Below are 6,000 nucleotides of genomic sequence, written 5' to 3'. Positions count from 1 at the left end.
TTGGTTTTGAGCGTACTAGTTTAATGTTCCTCATTGTGAACTATTCATGTATGTACATGTGTGTGTGTGTATGTGTGTGTGTGTGTGTGTGTTTTGTGTGTGTGTGTATGTGTGTGTGGAGTGTTCGTGTATTTTAATTACAGTTCGTTCTAGGGAGAGAAAGGATGGCATTAAATCTTGCACATTTACGAGGCAAATCCTCTCTAAAAGCAGAACGATCGCTTTCGACTTTAACCTCTCTGTGTGATGGACGGATATTGATGAACGGTGTATAGCACGCCAAAACTCAGTGCCAATTTCAGGACTTGAAAAAAATGTTCAAATGGCTCTGAGCACTATGGGACTCAACTGCTGTGGTCATAAGTCCCCTAGAACTTAGAACTACTTAAACCTAACGAACCTAAGGACAGCACACAACACCCAGCCATCACGAGGCAGAGAAAATCCCTGACCCCGCCGGGAATCGAACCCTGGAACCCGGGCGTGGGAAGCGAGAACGCTACCGCACGACCACGAGATGCGGGCTAATCGGGACTTGAACTAAGGAAGTTAGTGTACACTCTAGCGATCAGTTATTTAGTACCTCAATTTCTTCTCCTGTTGTTAGTCAAATAATGCTGGTTACATTTAGCAACGATACGTGTTATATTGTGCTTCAGAATTTTTCTGAAACAAAACTACACAACAAAATCACTGCGATGTTGTTCATTACGAACTGTCCGTTGGTTTGAGATATATTTTCTTTGTTTCATTTTATTTGGTTACAGGAAGAGTCCATTTCAGAAGACAGATTTACTTCACGTTATACAAACAAGACATTGGCGTGGCTTCATTAGGAAATACGCAACATAGCTGAACGAGATAGTCAACAACGGTCATTAGTCTTTCTGTACCATTACAAAAGAAGCAACCATTATTTGTGTACGCAATGAAACATAAGAAAATATTCTCAAATTTTAAAGTTCCCTTTTACAAAGACGGATTAAATTGTAAGTACATCTGGCAACGGACCTTTTCATGGAACTAAGAGCAAACCTGAGGAAAATATAGACCTTAATTTTTAGAATAATTGTTCTTGTTTGATTGTATTTATTACATGCTAGCAGAATATGTGCAACGTATTCGTCAATGAAGCAGGAATTAAAGCTTGGAGAGTGAAATAGTTATATAACAGAAAGATACACTGCTGCAATATTGTATAATATTGATTATTTGTTACACGAACCGGTTTCCGGCTGTTACGCCATTATCAGGTACAAAGATAAGTGTGTGGTGCAGTGAAATTTTATTGGATCAAAGATTTTAAACTAGTGCCTGTACATAGTATTTCCATTTCCAGAGATGAAAGTGCTAATGTCATAATAGGAATAAAACAAGCGAAGTTCATTCAGAGTAAATGCGAAGTACGGTTATTCAAGTAATATAAAATATATGACACATTAACTAATGGACATATTAATTTCCATAGCTTCAAGACAGTTAATAAACACATCTCCATCAACCCAAGACTAGTACTGAATGACCAGACACAGTTCCCTTAGCATTTCTAACTGCAAATACTACTCATAATCCCATCCGGGCCGTGTTGTAAATTACCCCTCCTACTAACATGCCACATTTCCTTTATTTCTGTTACTGTAATTCCGGTCGCTTTGATGAATGGAAAAAATTACTTCCTATAATCGCAGGTGCTTCATTCACCTGCTTAATATCGCTATTATTTCTTATATGTTTGTAATTTAGGATCTATAAAAGACAAGATTATTTTTGTTCAGTCACATCTTCGGAATATGTCACCAAAGCTTATTGTTCAATTATATTCTTATATTAACAACTATCGTAAATTGTATTTAGTTCATTATTTAATGCATCTCGCATTTTATTTAGTTAAATAATCTTGCATCGCATTTACACTGACATAACCTCACTTGTTTTATTCCTATTCTAACATTAACATTTTACATCTCTGAAAATGGAGATAATCTTTGTACTTACACTAGTTTAAAATCCTTGATCCAACAAAATTTCACTGCACCACATACCTATCTTTGTGCATGATGATGGCGTAACTGCCGAAAACTGATTCATGTAACAAATAATAAATATTTTCCAGTATTACACCAGCGTTGTGTGTGTTTCGTCTATAGTGTACAAAATATCTTACCAACGTCCGACGGAACAGTCAATCAATCGAATTAGTTTTAACAAATGTCTCGTGTTATTAGTATTCGTATGATTTGTTCTTAGTCTGTTAATGGTAACCATTTCCCTTCTCGTAAGCGCTGAGCTGAAAAAAATAAGGGTGGCCTGGTATCTGTTGCTGAATCGCCAAATAGCATGTACCTCTGACCTTCCGGTCCACCAACATTGTCCATTCCGTTTTTAATTGTTTGAGGCACTTTTACCTTTTGCAATTTATATCTGAAATCTTTGAATAAAGAGTCTTCATAGAAAAAAATATGCCCTTGGCAAGTATGAAGTTATTCGAACAAGCGTTATCATCAGCATATATTTCACGTGATTCCGTGCAAACTAGTTTACACGTTCACCTATCAATATTACTGAAAAATAAAGTGCTTATCATATTTACACGTAACTTGAACCTTTTGCAACAGACAAATCTTTGCGTTACTAGTCTGTTTCGTAATTTCACGGAGCTATGTTTAATTTCAGCAACTTAAATGCTGTGTTTGAGATAGTCTGGGCCATGAAGTACCGAGAAACGGATGATGCAAGCGATGTATGATATCAGTTTGTTTCTGCGTCTCGGCACGTTACACCACGCATGAGTAGCTTGGTGATAAGGTGAACGTGCTCCCAGCACATACCGTTGTAGAGCTGATGATGCCAGCTCCAGGTATAAAAAGTGCTCATTTCGCATCTCTAGACCACCTTCAGGCAACAGCCGAGCGAGGTAAGTAAACTTCCAACCTTTGCTTAAGCCTTCTTCGTCTGGATGGATCTACTAGTGCACTTGCTAGTTAACACTCCAAGAAACCAAAGTTGTTCGAAGCTTTGTATGTGACCTTGTTACAAGTTTATCTCTGTGGCTCTTCCTTCCAATTAAAGCAGTGACAACTTCGAAATTTCTAAGACAAAACCCATGTTAATGGCACAGTGGTTAGGTTGGTAACTGTAAAACGATAAATCAAATGGGCTGATTTCGGTCCTCGATTTATCCTAGGTTCCTTTTCTGTCATTTTTCACTTGTTTTATTTCTGGCAATGAATTGTTAATACGAACTACGCCACGTCGTACCATGTTTTAGAATTCATATTTAAATCCGGTTATCACTATAACAGGTTCGATAAGTCAGTTCAAATGTCATCGGAATTGAAGTCTTCTTTAGCCATGGCGCGGAAAGAGATGAAATGTCCAAGTCAACCTGCTTAAGCATGGTTTTTCTTTACATGCCAATCTTGTTAATCCGCGTGGTTTGAAAATGAAACAATTCGAAAGGGTCCGGAATAAGTTCGTCTTGTGAAGCCAATGTTACTGAGCGTAGTCTGTGCCATAAAAAATATGGTTTTGTGTCCTAACAAAACACAATTTGCTCGGTGTTACACGTAAAGGACATGTTTTGAAATACTTCTACGCAGAGCTAAGTCATTGAGATAATAAATGAATTCTGGTAGCAAATTGTTACAAACTATGACACGTGTGAGCAGTCGCAGCCAGATATCTGGCTATCGCTGTCATTGCACCATTCACTTGTCACCAGCGTCAAAGTCCTACTATCGCTACAGAGTTTGCTCGGCGAACAGAACTATTTTTTAATATCGATGCAACGTCAGCCTTCTGTCCACCATGGATGTTCATACCAGATGAGCCTCCGCTGCTCACTGAAAGCTATGATTCGATTGTCTCTGTGATCATAACCTTCGGTAGCGAGATGCACTCAAGTTGATTCACTTCTCATAGTCATAAAATTGTCCTGGAATTTCTAAAACCATTATGGGAAGCGGCATCAAAACGGCGACTCACGGTAGTGGCGATATTAGATCAGACTTCTGAAAGTACATCATCCACGCAATTATGAACATTACAAGAGCCGATTAGCACGAGAATTATCGCACAGTCAGCGTAAAGCTCATGCATCAAAGTTGTTGAAAAGAACAATATACAGAAAAATGGAAAATGAAGTTCAGGATGTGCTAGATGGGGACCAGTTTTGCTTTTGGAAAGGTAAAGTAACCAGAGACCCGGTTCTGACGTTGCGGTTGATAATAAAGCAAGTCTGACGAAAAATCGATACCTTCATTGGTTTTGTGACCTAGAAAAGTTTTATGCACTGTAAAATGTTGCATGATGTTAGAAATTCTGAGAAAAATGACGCTAAGCTGTAGGGGAAGACGGGTAATAAATATACAATATGTATAAGATGCTAGAAAGAACAATATCAATGGAAGACAAAGAACGAATTAAAAAGGATGTAAGACAGGTACGTAGTCTGTCGTCGCTATTGTTGAACATATACATCGAAGAAGCTATGACGGGAATGAAAAAAAAGGTAGGCTTAAAATTCAAGGTGATAAGGTATCAGTGATCAGATTCGCTCATGACATTGCTATCGTCAGTGTAAGTGAAGAAAAATTACAGGATTAGTTGAATAGAATTAATAGTTAAACGAGTACAGATTATGGAGTGAGAGTAAATCGAAGAAACACGAAGGTAATTAAAAGTAGCACAAATGAGAGCAGCTGGGAAACATCAGAATTGGTGATCACGTAATAGATGTAGTTAAGGAAGCCTGCTAGGCAGCAAAATAACTCATGGCGGACGGAGCAAGGAGGATATCAAGAGCTCACTGCCACTGTCAAAGATGGCATTCCCGGCTAAGAGAGCTCTGCTAGTATCAAACTTTGGTCTTAATTTGAAGCAGGAGTTTCTGAAAGTGTACTTTTGAAACACAGCATTGTGTGTGAGTGAAGCATGGAATGTCGGGAAACCGGAAAAGAAGAGAATCGAAACGTTTGAGATATGGTGCTACAGACGAATGTTGAAAATTTGGTGGACTGATAAGGTGAGGAACCAGAAGGTTTCCTGCAGAATCGGGGAGGAAAGGAATATGTGGGAAACAAGTACAAGAAATAACTTCTATGGCAACAGAGAGAGCTGCAGAGGGTAAAAACTGTAGAGGAAGGCAGAGATTTGGAATACTTCCAGTAAACAATTCAATCAGTCACAGTGCTACTTTCAGAAGGAAAGGTTGGCACAGAAGATGATTTCGTGGTTGGCCTCATCAATCAGTAAGGAGAATGACGACAAGAAAACTAAATGTATTACAGCAACTCAGTTTGAGAGAAACGAAATGTTCATCCGATGTAGCACCAAGAGGACATAGGAAGTGTTTGTTCATTAACGTTTATTAACTCACTATTTTATATGCAGCATAATCTAATATTGATCTTGAAGTACATACACTTTAAAGGCGATTTGTTATTGATACAACTCATTCGAATGACTGACGTAGTTACACCCATTCAGTAAAGATACAACAAAAAGGAGTTTTCCGTTTTACCTCCTTAGTTGCTAATACGCTGAGAACAAGAGTAATGTGCACATCATTCAAATGAAACCTAAACTGGTGTTTGCAACATAGAGCAACAGAACAACATCGTAATGAGTTTTGGAGAAAGTTTATAGATAATAATTCCCGTTGTTCAGGCAAATGTCTCAGTATGGTTCAAGTTGTTCTGTTTATTTTTTGACGAAGAGTGAAGGCCCGTTATGAATGCACGGCACCAGAGCAAGGGAACGAACATAGGATAATCGCTAGACGACAGATCCAGACTTTAAGGTGGGGGATCCGACACCTCCCATCGAAAAGAATGCATTCTTCTATATGGCTCTGTGACAGTTTGCCTGCTCGCTGGCTTTAAATGGCCCCTCGAATAATTTGTAAAATGTTGCAACAGCGTCGGTAATTATTTTCCGGCTTGACAAATACGCACCACAACTTCATTGATCCCTGGGTATCAAAGAATAGAATCTACATTC

Source organism: Schistocerca serialis, chromosome 5 (assembly GCF_023864345.2).
Source record: "Schistocerca serialis cubense isolate TAMUIC-IGC-003099 chromosome 5, iqSchSeri2.2, whole genome shotgun sequence".
Taxonomy (NCBI): domain Eukaryota; kingdom Metazoa; phylum Arthropoda; class Insecta; order Orthoptera; family Acrididae; genus Schistocerca; species Schistocerca serialis.
This window is presented reverse-complemented; position numbering follows the sequence as displayed.